Raw genomic sequence first — 18,423 nt, forward strand, 5'->3', positions numbered from 1 at the left:
AACCTACTTTTTAAAAGAAAATTACAAGCCCACCTCGGGCTGTCTTTCAAGCAATATTATCAGCCACAAAATCGGATTCCATTTACCCACTGCTCTGTGTCTTTTAGGTGACCATAACCAGCCTGGCGCCAATAAAGCTAATAAAGCAGTTAACCTTCCTGGCGGTAAGCCGCGCAGGAGGAATTCTCAGGCCCTGCTGGGCCGATTTGCATCATTTTTTTTTCAACACGCAGCTAGCACTTTGCTAGCTGTGTGTGCACTCCGATCGCCGCTGCTCCGCGCAAAATCGCCGCTGATCGCCGCGCAGTGCCCCCCCCCCCAGACCCCATGCGCTGCCTGGCCAATCAGTGCCAGGCAGCGCTGAGGGGTGGATCGGGACCCCCTTTAGATGTCACGACGTCCATGACATCAGTGACGTCATCCCGCCCCGTCGCCATGGCGACAGGGGAAGCCCTTCAGAAAATCCCGGAGGTGATCGATTCGGGCGGGGGGATATCATGTAGCAAGCCCTAGGCTCGCTACATGATTTTAAAAAAAAAATAATTAAAAAATAGTGCAAAATAATTAAAAAATAGTGCTTAGTGGTTTCTAATAGACCGCCAGGGATGTTAAAGGAGGGACCCTAGTGGGTACCTTTTCCTGGGTAAGGCTACTTACACCACTGCTAAGTTCATGTAAATTTTGTTCCACCCATGACCATACCACATGGTGCATGGCCACACCCATTTTAGGCACAGAGCAGGGGTGACCAAAAGTGCCCCAGATCTTTTAAGCTGGCCAATAATGGTCCAATTTCTAGCCAAAAATCGTTCGAGCGATCAGAAATTCTGATCGAATTGGTTGTAAATAATCTCCATTGGTGGCCACAATTGATTATGAACGAATGAAAAAAATGTCGCCCGAATGAATTTTCGTCAAACGAAAATTCGGATTCTCTTGGTGATCGTGATAGATAGGAAGCAAGGATTGGTTAGTTGATGGTGTAGTGAACGATTTTTCGTCCGATCAGAATTTCTGATCGCTCGAACGATTTTTCGCGAGAAATTGGACCGTTAGTGGCCAGCTTTAGAATACTAGCAATGCCCCTGCCATAATGTTTGAAGGCATTTTGGTGTAAAAGTGGATGCCTATAGGCATTTCTGTTTCTTCATATTTCTTTGCCATGGACATTTAAAAAGTGTTTATTACAGAGTTGTGGCTCAGGGCCAACTATCTACTTCACTTAAAATATGCAAATAATTCTAGGTTGATGCAGAATTGCAAATGTTACTGCAATTCAATGCAGCTTGGAAATGAACCCATGAAATGCTTTTACCGCAAGGTTTCATTAGTTCACTTAAAAACAGATATTTATAAACGTAAGCATAATTCTTAATCATAATTGTTAGCATAACTCTCAACATCTCAAATTTATTTGCACCTCAATGACTTCCCAATGACTATCCTCTCCCAACTTTTTGAGATGAGAAAGATGGACCCTTAAAGACACACCCCTGCCACAACTCTAACCACGCCCCCACCACACCACTAATCACACAGACCACGAAAAATTCATAAGCCAAAGATGTGATTTTAAAATTCAAACCACACTGGTCCGTTCTATTATCACAAATTTTTCTTCAAATTAACACTTGAAATAAAAAAAACCTGTTGAAGCCAATTAAACACATTTTTCAGTAGAAAAACACTTAATATTAATTTCCATAAATCAGTCCTGAAAGAGGAGACAGAGAGATTTGGTTTGCAAAGAGGGGCAGCCCCACTGAAAATGGTTGGGAGCTATGCTTGGTACATGTGGATTTGGGCAAGACATTTAATAAACACAGTTCAAGCATAAAAGGCACTGGCACGTAGCTTTAAAAGAAAAATAGCTGGCAGTCTAAGGGTTAACATGTCATAAAGAGTCAGATACAACAGCACTCATAGAGAATGGCTCAGGTGATGAAATGAATGGTAAGTACGGAGAGGTAGATGTCACCTCAGATGACTAGTGACATCCAGTAGATCTTTGTGACCACAAGGTGGACTCCATGCAGGTATGGAGGGTAGCAGTGGCGTCTCATGCTACTAAAAAGGATGGAGCAACAAAGAGACATGCACTAAATATGACAGTCAGTGGCAGAAAAGTCTACAACAGATTCAGGACAGCTGCAATGGCTATCATAAGGCATCCACCACCCAGGACTCTCAAATAATCAAGGCTGGAATTATACTTGTTGTGCCCCTAGGCCAACTGTCTTGCAGCTCCTCTTCCATGTGCAGCACCCCCTCCTATTCCTTGTGCAGCCCCCTCTTTCATGTCTAACATTCATGTACAGCAGCCCCCTTTAATTTTAATATACAAATCCCTTGGGCTGCAGCTCCCTATTTCTATCTGTTGCTCCTTAATTGCAACATTTGTATTCTATTTGCAGCAACCCCTGTCCATGTCCAGCTGCCCCTAAGCCAGCTGCTGCTCAAGGCCCAAGCCTTTGAGGCCTTTCCAGAAATCCAGCCCTGCAACTAATCCATCATGGAACAACAGGAGACCATCGATGGAATACTTCTGTGGGTTTGACCACATGGTGGCGCTGTCAGTACGTCTCTCTTCCCCACAATGCATGCTTGTTGCCTGAACAAGTCAAAAACACTGATTTAAAGTCCAAATTTGGCTCCCCAATATCTCAAATGCCTACGATAGCAAATTTGCATCACATGTCAACATTAAAAACAGCAGGGTAGGGAAACTAAATAAGTATTTTTTATTGGATGATTTACTTTTTCCAGTTAATATGAAGTTTATTCCCACTATACCTCTTTGTGCTACATCTCTGACTCCTAAGCCACCCCTGTGGCTGCAATGCTAGCCGCTGAGAGTTAATCCCTTGGCAGCTTAGGATGAAACTAGAAAGTAAGTGCTGTTCCCAAGGCTAGGAGCACACAGATTCTTGTGTGCTCAATGGATCTATGGATCACATGACTGACTTTCTCTTGAATACCTGTGTCAAGAGACCCCCATTAACCTCCTCCCCCCCCATTAACTCTTGCAGTGAAAAATATGGGAGGCTGAACTATGCCTTTAAGGGTCTCTGTTCAGGCCAAACAATGCACCCAAATGCAAAAAGCTCACACAAGTGCATATAATGTCAAGAAACACGTTTATTGTCCGAATTTGTTTTTGAAATACATAACCCTTTAAATATTTCTCCATCTTGCTATTTCCTCAAGCACGTGAATATGACTTTATGGAAGAGTGGATGGATTATCGCAGGTCTTACGATGGCGTGTTTTAGTCTGGTGACGACCGGCTGCTTTCTCGGTGGCGCTCCGTTCTGCAGTGCAGAGAGAAATTGGTTAATGCACAGCTAACAATATATTAACTTCTCTTTTCAAGTGAATAGAAGTGAATACATTGCTAACTGCGTGTTACCTCATTGGTCTTCAGGCGGAGAGAACCTCCTTCTTTTTGCTCCGGGTGATCCAGGGAGGAGTTGAAGGTTTGAGAGTTAGCCCTGCAAGGCGTGACAAGTGGAGGCTGAGGACCGTGGTCTGAGGATGTGGATGGGTGGAGTGGAAAAACTGGATATGGAAAGGTGTAGTGAAGGCCTACAGCTCATGCTATGCCCAGGCCCAACTTCCACAATGAGCCATTCATGAGTGGAATAAAAATTGTCAATAAGATCTGCAAAGGCTGGAAAATTGGGAAAATGTTAAATAATATAAGATATTTGGACTGAAACTACAGACATACCTGGTGTGCAGAAAACGCATACAGAAAAACACACACAGAAAACTGACAGCCACAGTTTTTTATTACACTCACTCTCACCTCCTCCGATGGAACAGAACTGGCTCTTCTGGCTCCTCTAGTATCACTACAGTACACAGCAGCAGTTGGGAATGGGGTGAGGAGGCTGGGGGCAGAACTGGCTCTGTAGCCTCCTCCAGCATCACTATAGTTCACAGAACTTGTGGAGGGTGCGGGCGGGGTGGCTGGGGACAGGGTCTTGTACACAAGACCCAGCTGCACACTGAATAGGGACTGTCTACAAATCTTTGTATGATTCCTTCTCAGTGGCTGAGCAAATGCAGTCATTAGAACAATTGCGCAGAGAGCAGGAAGCCTTTTCTCTCCGCAAACTTAGTTTTCAGTCTCTCAGGACAGGGAACATTACCTTTTTTTTCCTGGACTGCCAGAAAATTTACAGCGCCTTCCAGACAGCTCTGCACTCCAGGCAACCTCCTGTAGTGCATGTGCTTTAAGACGCCCTTGACTGCAAGCCTATCTCTGAGTCAAAACTAAACTGAGCATATGACGCTGATACACCAATCTTATCTTATGGACTGGGTGTACCAACACTGTGGCACCCCCCCTCCCCACAGAGATCTGTTGGACGGGGCCTGATCCCTCCCCCTTTCCATCACATGGGGCCCAAGCACCATACAGCCAATCACTATGTGGCTTCTGTCCCTGCATGCCACATAGTGATTGGCTGAATGGCACTTGCACGCCGAAGAGGACCAGTCCCACTGCCGCAAAGAGGTAATGTGTAATGCTTCACTGTCACTCTGCATTATGTACAGGAGTGCCCTACCCCCGGGACAGGGTCATGGGGGGTCATAGGGGTTATTATTAAAGAGGAACTGTAACGACAAAACGGCCCCTGGGGGGTACTCACCTCGGGTGGGGGAAGCCTCCGGATCCTAATGAGGCTTCCCACGCCGTCCTCCATCCGTCAGGGGTCTCGCTGCAGCCCTCCGTGCAGCGGTGACGTAATATTTACCTTCCTGGCTCCTGCGCAGGCGCTCTGACGGCTGCCGGCGCCGAAGTAGGCGGAAATACCCGATCGCCGTCGGGTCTGCTCTACTGCGCAGGCGCAAGTTTCCGGCGCCTGCGCAGTAGAGCGGACCCGACGGAGATCGGGTATTTCCGTCTATTTCCGAGCCGAAAGTCGCCACAGCGCCCCCGCTGGAGCCAGCAAAGGTAAATATTGAACTGACAGTCGGCACAGTCGCCGGCTGTTTGGAGGGCTGCGGCGAGACCCCCGTGGGACAGAGGACGGCGTGGGAAGCCTCATTAGGATCCGGAGGCTTCCCCCACCCGAGGTGAGTACCCCCCAGGGGATCTTTTTAATGTTACAGAGTCTCTTTAAGGCCCTGCTTATGGATTATGTCTCCATATCTGTTTATCTCTCCTTGGGCCTGATGCACCAACCACCAGTAATATTACCTGTACCCATAACCTTTGCTCATGGGTCACACTATTGTGTGCATTAGTACCAGTAATATTTCTGTGTGCTAGTGTATCAGGCCACTTATCAGTTTATCTCACAAATTATCTCTCCTTTTCTGTTTATTTCATGAATTATCTTTCGTTATAGCAAACAGTGAGCATGCACAATAAGTATCACCTGTACCAATCATTTATAGTCAGTTCAGTGGAGGGAAGGATGGGGGACAGAGTGGAGCATGGCACAGCAGCTTTCTTGGTGCGGGGTGCAAGAAAGATGCGCTCACCCGTCATTCATTCACTGGTGCTTTTACAGGGGCCTTTCACACTGGTGAGGTGCGTTAGGGGATTTTACCACACCTCATCGCTATGCTAATGAATGTCTATGGGTGTTTTCATACAGAATGCGGTGCAGTGTGCCGAAAGTACCCTATCTAACGCGAGTGCATATCTACGTTACCATGCAGCTCCTGCCGGGACCCGCAGCAGAGTGGAAGTCATGTAAATCTGTGGCGACGTGTGCGTTTTTAAACGATCTGCCGCAGTTTTACGCATCGGGCATGCGTGGAAGCGTATTTAAGCAATACACTTCCACGCATGTCCTCGATCAGCCAACAGGAAGTGAGCCTCACTTCCCACTTGGATGGCTGCCAGACGGGGATTACCGCGTACTAACCGCCGGTCCACAGTCTGAAACCAGCCTCAGTGTTTACTGTATTGGGACAGCGGCCCTGGCAGAGCTCTCCTGCTGTTTATTCACAGTTGCTGATAAGAAATGATTAGACACAGAACACAGAGAGGTGAATTTCTTCAGCAGCTATTTACGTAATAAAAACTTTTCATTGTGTGCTGTGCAAGAGTTCAGGTCCATTTTAAGTAAATTAAAAATAAGACTAATGATTTAATGAATGAGATACATTTTGCGCATCAAAGACATAGAAATCAGGGGAGAAAAATGCTCCTACCCTCCACACTGTTAACTCTTCGGATAAAATGATGATTAGACATATAAAAAGATAATTTAATCACAGTGGCTTTGGAAGAAACTGTCAAGGTATGCAAATATCCGTATAAGGCCCTGCTTATTTGAATCGGAATTACCGTGAAAAACATGGCGACAGCACAGGGAGAAAGAGATGTGTTGCCTGGATACATATAAGAAATCCAGGTCTCTCTGATTTCAAGGAGCACCCACGTGCGCCGCCAAAATTATCTATGCAAATGAAACACCTAAGGACTTGGGAGCTTCCCACAATGCACTGCGAGCTATGATGCTGGGCTCACAGAAGCCTCCCAATCCAGCTCAGCTTTCAGGAAAGACACAAAGCAAAATGCAGATTTTATGGTAATTTGTAATTATTATTAATCATGAAATACAATGTATCTAAATGTATATGAAAGGTGAGAGCGCTACCAGGAATATAAGTGCATAAAATAGAGCTTCATTTTTTTTATTTTACTCAATTAAAGAAAAAAAAAGTTTGACTTTTTAGCTATATTCAGCATCAGGAATGAAAGGAGAGGGGAAAAAAAGCAATATAAGAAATCCTTTATAATTTAAAACAAAGACATTTTTTTTAAGTTATTAAGTGCTTAAGGAGTTAAAGCACTTATATGTAAATGCCTTCCTGTTGTTAGGGTCCCTCCCATGCCCCCCTTAGTGCCCCCCCCCCCCCTGCTCAGTGACATGCAGTTAACTGTTTCCAGGCTCCAGCATTGCGCACTGAACAGAATAGGGTCTAAAAAACAGTAAGGAGTTCAAGGCAAGACTCCCTAACACTGCAGGGTGGCCTCTTGAGCGCACCCTTGTGGCTGCAGCTCTTGTGCGCTTTGAGTCTGACAGGAGAAAAGCGCTATACAAATGTTCAGATTACTATTACATAAACCAAGGGACTCGATTTGCCATAAATACCTCACAATCCCTTGTAATTCATCTGGATGACACTTATATTTGCAACATAATCTCTCTACCTCCTTCTGATTGTATGTTCTAACATTGACACTCAACATGAATGAAAAAAATAAAGAAGGTTTACTAGCTGAGAGCTTACTGTTTTTCTTTTAATTTAGCCAATGAATGGTATCCCAATTTAAAATGTCCTGTCTGTAAAATACAAGCTCTAGTCTCCAGCAAAGCTTAGCTACTGAGATAAGGAATTACACACACTGTGTTTCTCTCCCTCATGTCTCTTCCCCTCCCCTTTCCTTGTAGAGGCAGAGGTCTGGAATGATTTGTCTGTGCTCTGTCCACACAGGAGCAGCTTGCTAGCAAGTTAGGATTAAAGCATGCCAGCCGACTAGCCAAGCACATCTGTAGGTGACTTTTCTTTTATAATAGAACCATTTGGACAATCTGCTTGTGATTACGTATTACATTTATTTCCTATCATTGCTGAACTATTTAGGCTTAATTTTATCACTTGAGTTAGGCAAAACATATCTAAAGCTCACCATGCAAACATTAGATTTGATCACCCCCACCAGCCAGCCATCACGCCCTCTTTATGCCCACCAAAGTTTAAGCTGGGGCTGCTCCTGTTCCCTACTCTACAACATTTTTAAAGATGCACTGTAGTGACATATAACAGATAGTAGTAAATTGTTCAGAACACCCACTGTTACATTAAAGGGGCGCTATGTTGAAAAATTGTACAATTTAAAATATGTGCAAACATAGACAAATAAAAAGTACATTTTTTCCAGAGTAAAATGAGCCATACATTACTTTTCTCCTATGTTGCTGTCCCTTACAGTAGGTAGTAGAAATCTGACAGAAGCGACAGGTTTTGAACTAGTCCATATCTCCATAGGGGATTCTCAGCAAGGCTTTTATTCTTTATAAAGATATTCCCTAAAAAAGGAACAATGATGCTGGCCAGCTTCCCCGCTCGCTACACAGTTTTTTGGCAGTTGGACGGAGCAACTGCCATTAATTAAGTGCTTTTGAAAATAAATAAATCCCTGAGAATTCTCTATGAAGAGATGGACCAGTCCAAAACCTATCGCTTCTGTCAGATTTCTACTACCTACTGTAAGTGACAGCAACATAGGAGAAAAGTCATTTATGGCTCATTTTACTCAGGAAAAACGTACTTCTTATTTGTTTATGTTTGCACATATTTTAAATTTTACAATTTTTTGCTATAGTGCCCCTTTAATTTTCCTGATTTATATGTACATGCTTTTGTACCTGTGTTTCGGCTCGGGTACACTTTAAGCTCATCGTGGGGATTGCAGGACTTCACTAGGGCTGCTCCCAGTCTATGGAACTCGCTCCCACCAGTCATCAGACTCGCCCCCCACCTTTAATTCCTTCAAAGGAGCCCTCAGGATTCTCCTTTTCATGCTCGCCTACCTCCCACATCAGTACCATAATACGTTCTGCTGGACAACCTCTCAACAGACACACCTATTGTCTCAAACACCCCCCCCCCCTTTAGATTGTAAGGCTCTGGCAGGGCCCTCCCCCCTAGTGTTTCCAGCTTGATTATGCCACCTCACTGTCTGACACCCCTCTTGTGGACTAGAACAGACTCTATTTTGATCAAAGACACTGAGCTACTGTTAACAAAGACATTTGCATTTGCATGATCTTGTTTTGTTGTGAGTTCCTTGTATGTCCTACCTTATATGTTAACCCATTTATCTATTGCGTAGTGCTGGGTAATATGTTGGCACTAGAAATACAAAAAATAATAATAAAAAAAAAAGACAGCCCTAAAATATTGGTCTGGTGCTAAGAATGGCTTTTTCTTGGTCAGCAGTGGCATAGGGATCACCATAGCAGCCACAGCGACTGTTAGGGGGCCCATACCCAAGAAGGCCTGATCCCGTAAATAATTTCTGTAACCTCCCTGGCGGTAGCTCTGAGCTATGCTCGGGCTAGCCGCCGGAACCTCAATGCAGAGCAATGGAGCTCCCAGGGGATCCAGACAATGGCAGTCATTCTACTTCCTCTCCACTGAGGCTCTGAATCACTCTGGTGAGATTGCCCTCAGTGATTTCACTACAGAGTTACAGTGACACCCGGAGGATGGAGGGAAAACTGCAGCACTGGAGCCCAGGGAGGTGAGTGAGTGCAGGGGCTGCTGCTGGCTGGGTCTGAAACGTTCAGACAGGACCCTAAAATCCGGAAATAATACCGCCAGGGAGGTTAAAGTCTTAATGTATTCTTTGTTTGCCCTTTCCTTGCTGTTATTCTGGCTCTCCCCCCCCAGAGAGAGGAGACCCCCCAGACCACCAGGGAAAGCTATGGGGGTAGAGGGGACCACTAGACTACTAGGGAAATTAATATTAGAGGGGGTCCATTAGAGCACCAGCGAAAGCTATATGGATTGACCATTATAATATGGGTGTTTGGAGTGGGGGCTGCAAAAATGTTGCTATGGGCTATGGGGCCTAGTTCTAGTCAATTCTAGTTACGGCTCTGTTGGTCAGTGTCTTATAAGACCTTGAGATAGTGCCAAATTAAAAAAAAACTAACAGCAAGAGATTATACGAACTTTTTATTTCCATCTTCATAAATATGTAGCTGTCAAACAGAAGAGGCAATCATAGGAAAAAAAAAAAGAAGTAGCCATAAATAAACCGAAAGCCATTATCCGGCGCAGTCATCCCCAGCCTTGCCGGTGCATCTAGCTCTGTGGTGTGCCATGCGGGGACTGAGGGATTGGCGCGTGTGAGCAAGGCAGGAAAAAAAGAATGTTTCTGTTGCCATTAAAACTGTGTGTACAACAGGATAAATTAAATCTCTCCTCTCCGGGGAGCCTTCGGCCTCTCACTTCCTCTCACAGAAGCAGCGCCTTTTTAGCTGCTCTTCTCCGCTATGAATGATTTATGAGGCTGCATCGGCGGGATTTCACAGGCCTTTCTGAGTTTTCAGTCACCGATCTTGTGAGAATAGAAAGCCAGAAGGACACTTGTGTTTCATTTCACATTGACTGCATAATGCGGGATAGTGGTGGAAGGAAACTGTGACTGAGCAGCAGGAAGAGTGAGGAAGCCTTAGCTATGAGAGCAAAAGTGAAAGAGTGGTGGAGACCCCTGGGGAGGGAAGGAGACAGGTAGAGAAAGAGAGGGAAAGGGGGAGATAAAGGGGGTGTGAGAGATGGGGGGCAGGGGAGAAATTGGGGGGAAAGGAGAGGTGAAGGTGAAGGTTGAGAGATGGAAAGGTGGGAGGGAAGTGTGAGAGAAGGGGAGAGAAAGAGAGGTAGAGAGATGGAAGGAGGGAGGGTGATAACAAGAGGGAAAAGAGGTAGGAAGGGAAGGAAGAGAAGAAAGAAAGAAAGAAAGAAAGAAAGAAAGAAAGAAAGAAAGAAAGAAAGAAAGAAAGAAAGAAAGAAAGAAAGAAAGAAAGAAAGAAAGAAAGAAAGAAGGTAGGGAGGCTGGAGGGAATGAAGGCAGGGCCGGATTTAGGCCAAGGCCTCCTAGGCTATGGCCTAGGGCACCACAGGAGCAAGGGCACCAAAGCAGCAGGCTAAACTAGTGCAGCATTTGCAAGCTTGCAAATCCTGCAATGCAGGGAGATCAGGCGAGCGCCTGACTGCAGTACTCTGCGGCTAGCCGCCTGTATGTCAGGCAGCAGTCATCTTGCTCTCTGTGCACGTTTGCATTCTGGCCGGCGGCTATGGACTTGGGCAACATTGGAGATGGAAAGAAAGAGGAAGCTTCTGCACTGGAGATGAGTGGAGAAATGAGTGACACTGATGGCTGCTGCAGTGTGAAAGTAAGCTGGCTACCTATACTGAAGGGAGGTGAGAAAAGGAGGGGTTAAGGGAGTCATCTGGCTACTTATATACTGAAGGGAAAGGGGGAGGGGTCATCTGGCTACCTATACTGGGAGGTCATCAGGCTACCTATACTAGAGGAAAGGGGGAGGAGTCATCTGGCTACCTATACTGGAGGGAAGGGGGGAGGGGATATCTGGCTACCTATCCTGGGGGGGGGGGGGGTCATCAGGCTACCTATACTAGAGGGAAGGGGGAGGAGTCATATGGCTATCTATACTGGAGAGAAGGGGGGAGGGGATATCTGGCTACCTATCCTGGGGGGGTCATCTGGCTACCTGTACTGGAGTGAAGTGGGCAGGGGTCATCTCGCTACCTACACCGAAAGGGGGCAGCTGGTGACAGTGGCCTTGGGCAGTAAAGAGTACAAATCCGGCCCTGAATGAGGGAGACACATGTTGGTAACCAAATTTTACATGAACTGAGAGAAGGACTCGCTGGGTAATGTGGGGGGCAGGCCGCCTTGGATCCACACATCACTCTTAGGAGAGCTAAAGGGAGACAGGGAAATGCCACTGAGGGCAGCAAGTGAAGTGGCGCTGTTGGAGGCAAACTGCGCTCCAGGCCATTGCCTGGAGTGTCTAAACAGTCCTGTATTCTTCAAGCAAACCATCTTCACATCTTTATTCACTGATCTTCTATATATCCCTCTTTCAAAAGGTTTGGAGAGTCAACCATAAAACAAAATATAGCAATGGGAAATCCTCAACACACTTGACATAATACAGCTGGTTCGTGAATACCAAAGCAGCGCAGATCATCTTACCCAACAAGGACAGCAGAGAGTACACCGGGACACTCTGAAATCTCATGGCTGCACTGCGCAGGTGCAGGTTGGCTCATGCCTGTGCAGTAGCATGGAGCTGCTCGGCCTCGACAAGCTCCGGCAGCGGCATAATGGACAGGCATGTACCGATCCAATACTTTACGTAAATCTGGAGTGAAAATACATGTATGAGACAATGAACTGAATGTGTAGTATGGATAATAAACATAACACTAGTAGCAAAGAAAAGAGTATCATGCTCTTTTCCACTACAGTAAGAGTTAAAAAAAACGTCAGTCCTGTTTTCTGAAGAGCTTTAACAACCAAGAAACAGTGAAAGGGCTGGTGCACACCAAGAGTGCTTCTGAGCGTTTTTAAAAATGCTAGTGCTTTGAAAAGCGCTTGGCTAATGTATATGAATGGTCTGGTGCACACCAGAGCAATGTGATTTTCTCCCAAACGCAAATATGGGTCCTGCAGCATTTTTGCTGATTTCTGAGGCAATTCAGCCTCAAAGTTAAGTATAGGAATGTGGAAAATACAATCAGAAACGCTACACTAAAATGCTCCATGCTAGGCATGATTAGAAAATCGCTAGGCACATGCCTAGACTCGCTCTGAAAAATCACTTCAAAAAGCGCTGATCGTTTGCGATTACGCTAGCACTTTTTGGTGTGCACTGGCCCGAGCGTACGTTAAAAAAGGGCGCCGGGAAAAAAGGGCGCAGGGTTTTAAAAGATAATCATGAATAACGTTTAAAAAAAATTGTGTTATATTTCGTTTAAAAATAAAGTTTTATAAAGTTATAAATCATTAAATAATGTGTATAAAATCGGCAATTTTAAAAACGTTAATCTTCCCTGTTTAAAAATTGAAATTTATAATAACGTTTTATAAAAGATTAATAAGAATTTTACTAAAGCTATACCTAACCCTACTCTCACACAGAACCCTCCCTGTACCTATCCCTAACCCCTAGACCCCCCTGGTGGTGCCTAAACCTAAGATCCCCCTGGTGGTGCCTAACCCTAAGACCCCCCTGTTGGTGCCTAACCCTAAGACCCCCCTGTTGGTGCCTAACCCTAAGACCCCCCTGGTGGTGCCTAAACCTAAGACCCCCCTGGTGGTGCCTAACCCTAAGACCCCCGTGTTGGTGCCTAACCCTAAGACCCCCCTGTTGGTGCCTAACCCTAAGACCCCCCTGTTGGTGCCTAACCCTAAGACCCCCCTGTTGGTGCCTAACCCTAAGACCCCCCTGTTGGTGCCTAACCCTAAGACCCCCCTGTTGGTGCCTAAACCTAAGACCCCCCTGTGATAAGCATTAATAACGTTTTAAAAAAATATGGTGCGGTTTTTCGTTTAAAAATGCAAAAAAAAAAAAAAAAAAAAATTTGTACGGTTTTTCGTTTAAAAGTAATGTTTTAAAAAATATTGTACTGTTTTTCGTTTAAAAATAATGTTTTAAAAATTATAAATCATTAAATAATGTGTAATCATGAGAAACAGTTATAAAACATTAAAAGTCTCCGGGCGCCGCTTTTAAAACGTTATTTTTCTACAGCGCCCTTTTTTCCTGTTGGGCGCCAATTTAAACGATATTTATTATGGGAGTGAATGGCGGCGCCCTTTTTGTCCACCTGCCTCATGCGCCCAAATTTCCTGCTTCCCTGGCCCAAAGACTTGAGATAAGGTTTTGCTGCAGGAAAGTTCAAAGGGTCAATACGTCTGCTTTGTTTTACAGCTTAGAATACAGAGTGTGGATTATAAACTGCAACTGTGATAGTCAGATGCAAACAATGTTATAAATAATGCTATTAACTAACATAAAATTATGAGACTCTTTTCTTTGCTACAAATGTTCTAGTTATTATCCGTACAAAAACATACAATTCATTATCTCGTAAGTTTATCTTTCGCTTCAGATATGCTTTAGCATAGGATCCATCTACAGGGTAGGTTGATCCGCTGATCTCCAATGCACTACAACCGCATTGCACTGGTGTACTGGTGTACTGGTGTACTGGTTAAGGGCTCTGCCTTTTGACATGGGAGACCAGGGTTTGAATCCTGGCTAGGTCAAGTACCTATTCAGTAAGGAGTTCAAGGCAAGACTCCCTAACACTGCAGGGTGGCCTCTTGAGCGCGTCCCTGTGGCTGCAGCTCTTGAGCGCTTTGAGTCTGACAGGAGAAAAGCACTATACAAATGTTTGGATTATTATTATTATTATAATTATAATTTAGGCTTCATGTGACCCTGTGCCACTGTGCAGCGACGAGGTCATATTCATAGGCCTGTCCCCCATTAGTGATGCACTTCCTGCTGGGCAGGAAGTATGTCACTGGGCTTCCCGTCGGTCTGCGCAGGCGTGCCAGTTCGCACTGCACTCCAATTGTGCACACCTGCTGGGTCGCCCATTGACTTCCATTGTTGCATAATCTGTGCGGTAGGCAAGGATCATGCGTAACGCACGAAAGACATTGCATCAGCATTGCAGCAGAGCAATACGCCGCAATATGTGAACTATGCAAGTCTCCATAGACTTGTATGGTCCTTGCGTCGGGGAAGCGTACCGAGGAGCAATGCAGCATGCAAGTGTGCAAGGGGCCTAATACTGCACTGCATCCATATAAAACCAAACACAACAACCAACACATCCAAAATTACAAAGTCTGGCTTCACTACTTTAAAGATCTATAGAAAGATTTTCGTAAAGTATAAAAAAAATTACTTGCTGTAAATCCAGAACAAACACAAATAATGAGCACACTAAAGACCATGAGGAAAAGCTTACAGATTTTCATAATTCATTTCATCCACGCATCCCACTGCAGGAAATAACTGAGGAGATTAAACCCATGTGGTGCAAAAAATGCCGGCAGACCGGATGAAGTCTTATGAGAAAATGATCAAACACAGTTCCCAGAAATACACACTGAAATATGCAGACTGTTTAATCTACACCTGAGCCATGGCCACTTCCCGAAGTCTGGGAACTGTAAGGACAGAAGTCAGGTACCCACATGGGAACCTCCGGCAACCCGCGATCCGACGAACGCTTGTTCCCTGATCCATCTTCTGCAGTGGGTACAAACGACGGCACACAACAGGTGAAACGTGATTATTACGGTACTTTTGCATGGAAATCTGTGACAGTCTGAACAATCATTTACGATTGGATCCGCTGAGAAAGTCATTTAACCCCTTTGGGACCAAGACGTTACAGTTACATCTCCCTTCACTGGCTCCTGATCATGTGATCACTGCGATCACTGCCAACTGTAGTAGATTACTAGGCAGCGGAGGAAGAAGAGGATCCCTCACCTCTCCTGACGTTCCTCTGGCGATCGTCGCTCCGCCTCCACTCTGCCCGGCATCCAGCCTCGCGCTGCCTCTAGTGTCGGGTCCCGGCTTGATGATGTCATCAAGCTGGGTCCCAGAACTGAGCAGCAGTGTGAGGTTGGATGCCGGGCAGAGAGGAGGCGGAGCGACGATTGCCGGAGGAACGCCAGGAGAGGTGAGTAATTTCTGTCTATCTATACTGGGGATACCTACGCCTGGCTGTCTATACTGGGGATACCTATGCCTGGATATCTATACTGGGGATACCTATGCCTGGCTATCTATACTGGGAATACCTACGCCTGGCTATCTATACTGGGGATACCTACGCCTGGCTATCTATACTGGGGATACCTACGCCCGGCTATCTATACTGGGGATACCTATGCCTGGCTATCTATACTGGGGATACCTACGCCTGGCTATCTATACTGGGGGAAACTATGCCTGGCTATCTATACTGGGGATACCTGCACCTGGCTATCTATACTGAGGATATCTATGCCTGGCTATCTATACTGGGATACCAATGCCTGGCTATCTATACTGGGGATACCTACGCCTGGCTATCTATACTGGGGATACCTATGCCTGGCTATCTATACTGGGGATACCTATGCCAGGATATCTATACTGGGGATAATGATGCCTGGCTATCTTTACTGGGGATACCTACGCCTGGCTATCTATACTGGGGATACCTATGCCTGGCTATCTATACTGGGGATACCTATGCCTGGCTATCTATACTGGGAATACCTACGCCTGGCTATCTATACTGGGGAAACCTATGCCTGGCTATCTATACTGGGGATACCTACGCCTGGCTATCTATACTGGGAAAACCTATGCCTGGCTATCTATACTGGGGATACCTACGCCTGGCTATCTATACTGGGAAAACCTATGCCAGGCTATCTATACTGGGGATAACGAATAACGATGCCTGGCTATCTATACTGGGGATACCTACGCCTGGCTATCTATACTGGGGATACCTATGCCTGGCTATCTATACTGGGGATACCTATGCCTGGCTATCTATACTGGGAATACTACTCCTGGCTATCTATACTGGGGATATCTATGCCTGGATATACTGGGATACCGATGCCTGGCTATCTATACTGGGGATACCTACACCTGGCTATCTATACTGGGAATATCTACGCCTGGTTATCTATACTGGGGATACCTATGTCTGGCTATCTATACTGGGGATACCTATGCCTGGCTATCTATACTGGGTACACCTAAGCCTTGCTATCTATACTGGGGATACCTACTTCTGGCTATCTATACTGGGGATACCTATGCCTGGATATACTGGGGATACCTATGCCTGGCTATCTATACTGGGGATACCTACACCTGGCTATCTATACTGGGGATACCTATGCCAGGCTATCTATACTGGGGATACCTACGCCTGGCTATCTATACTGGGGATACCTATGCCTGGCTATCTATACTGGGAATACCTACTCCTGGCTATTTATACTGGGGATACCTATGCTGGATATACTGGGGATACTTATGCCTGGCTATCTATACTGGGGATACCTACACCTGGCTATCTATACTGGGGATACCTATGCCAGGCTATCTATACTGGGGATAACTACGCCTGGCTATTTATACTGGGGATACCTATGCCTGGCTATACTGGGGATACCTATGCCTGGCTATCTATACTGGGGATACCTATGCCTGGCTATACTGGGGATACCTATCCCTGGCTACCTATACTGGGGGAAACTATGCCTGGCTATCTATACTGGGGATACCTAGCCTGGCTATCTATACTGGGGATACCTACGCCTGGCTATCTATACTGGGGATACCTATGCCTGGCTATCTATACTGGGGATACCTATGCCTGGCTATCTATACTGGGGATACCTACGCCTGGCCTATCTATACTGGGGATACCTATGCCTGGCTATCTATAATGGAAAAATGCTTAATTATTCACCTGGTCCCGAAGTGGTTAAAAACATGAGTGGCTGCGTCATGCTACATCGTTTAACAAGGCTTTGTTAAAGAGACTCTGTAACAAATTGTTTATCTTTATTTCTTCTATGCTATAAGTTCCTATGCCTTTTCTAATGTGGTCTGGCTTACTGCAGCTTTTCCTAATTGCACAGTAGCTGTGTTATCTCTGTTATATGATCTAATCTTCTCTCTATAGTCGGCACAGTCAGGCTGAGGCAGTCAGACTGGAATGTGCAGGGCTGCTTGTGATTAGCTAGAAGCTGTACACACCCCCTGCAGGCTCTGTGTGACTAACACACTCTGCTTAGCTGAGCCTATTAGAAGCTGGTTAGTTTGTTTGTAAACACTGCCTAAAACTGGCAATTACAAGCCAGGTTTGCAGCAGAGAATGGCAGAAACAGCACAGAGGGGACCAGGAGCACATAATGAATAGAATGGTATGCTTTTTATTGTAAGAATTTCAGAGTACAGATTCTCTTTAAGGATTGCCGTGTAGCAATATGTGGTGATGAATTACTAAACTACATCATCATTGGGTAGCTGTGCAGATCTCTGCTAGATCTTAAAAATATCCCGACAAACTGTAGCATCTTAGCCATGCACCCTTCAACCTCGCGTCTACATCTACTCTTACTAAATAACCTAATCACGCACTGCCTGTACATATGCTGTATACTTCCCCACCTCTTGTCTCCACCCCATTCCTTTAGATTGTAAGCTCACAAGGGCAGGGCTCTCACCCTTTTGTGTCATGGAATGTTATTCATTTAATTGCTCGCACTGTGTTAGACATTTATACATTTTTAGTCATCATGTTAAATTTGCTATTGTAATCACCAGTTCTGTGTTTTGTATCAGTGTCCATATTTGATGTATATCATTGTCTGTATCATTATGTATCCCTTGTTTGTTTTCTTACATTGTACAAGCGCCACGGAAGATGTAAATAAATAATAATAATAATAATAATAATAATCTGAACATACTGCAAGTGAAGAAGGTGGGACCCCTGTCCCCACTGACCACATTGCTGGCAGTGGTCTAGCTACAATTTATGGGGGCCCCCAGTGAAACCTCTTACAAGGGTCATAAAACAAGTGAGGCCATCATCATCTTCACACCAATAACAAGTGTAGCCACAAAAACACCAGATCTGAAGTACAGCCCCCTGTAGCGGAGGAGGGGGAGGTTAGTGGTTGGGGCCCCCCCACAGCTCTGGGCACCCTGTGATCGCAGGGGCTGCGCCCCTCTAGTTGCACCCGTGGTTGCTGGCTTTGCTGACACAGGATGAGATCTGGGATAAAGAAATATAGCATTTACAGGCATT

At 45.4% G+C, this 18,423-nt stretch overlaps 1 protein-coding gene across 9 annotated transcripts in view; it reads right to left on the minus strand.

Annotated features, from left to right (window-relative positions):
• CHRM2 (cholinergic receptor muscarinic 2) overlaps positions 1-18,423 on the minus strand; it is a 365,548-nt gene that overhangs the window by 63,253 nt on the left and 283,872 nt on the right. Inside the window, exons 1-3 of one of the 9 annotated variants that reach the window (XR_011030566.1) lie at positions 8,835-9,150; positions 3,410-3,670; positions 3,121-3,311 (exon numbers count right to left, since the gene is read on the minus strand). The exons of 7 other annotated variants lie outside the window; for them this stretch is intronic. The gene's annotated coding sequence lies outside the window, so the exon portion shown is untranslated. Of the gene's footprint in view, positions 1-3,120; positions 3,312-3,409; positions 3,671-8,834; positions 9,151-18,423 lie in introns of those variants that run through there. One more of the 9 variants, XR_011030565.1, reaches the window with a different exon arrangement.

This window comes from Hyperolius riggenbachi, chromosome 3 (assembly GCF_040937935.1).
Source record: "Hyperolius riggenbachi isolate aHypRig1 chromosome 3, aHypRig1.pri, whole genome shotgun sequence".
In the NCBI taxonomy this organism is placed as follows: Eukaryota; Metazoa; Chordata; class Amphibia; order Anura; family Hyperoliidae; genus Hyperolius; species Hyperolius riggenbachi.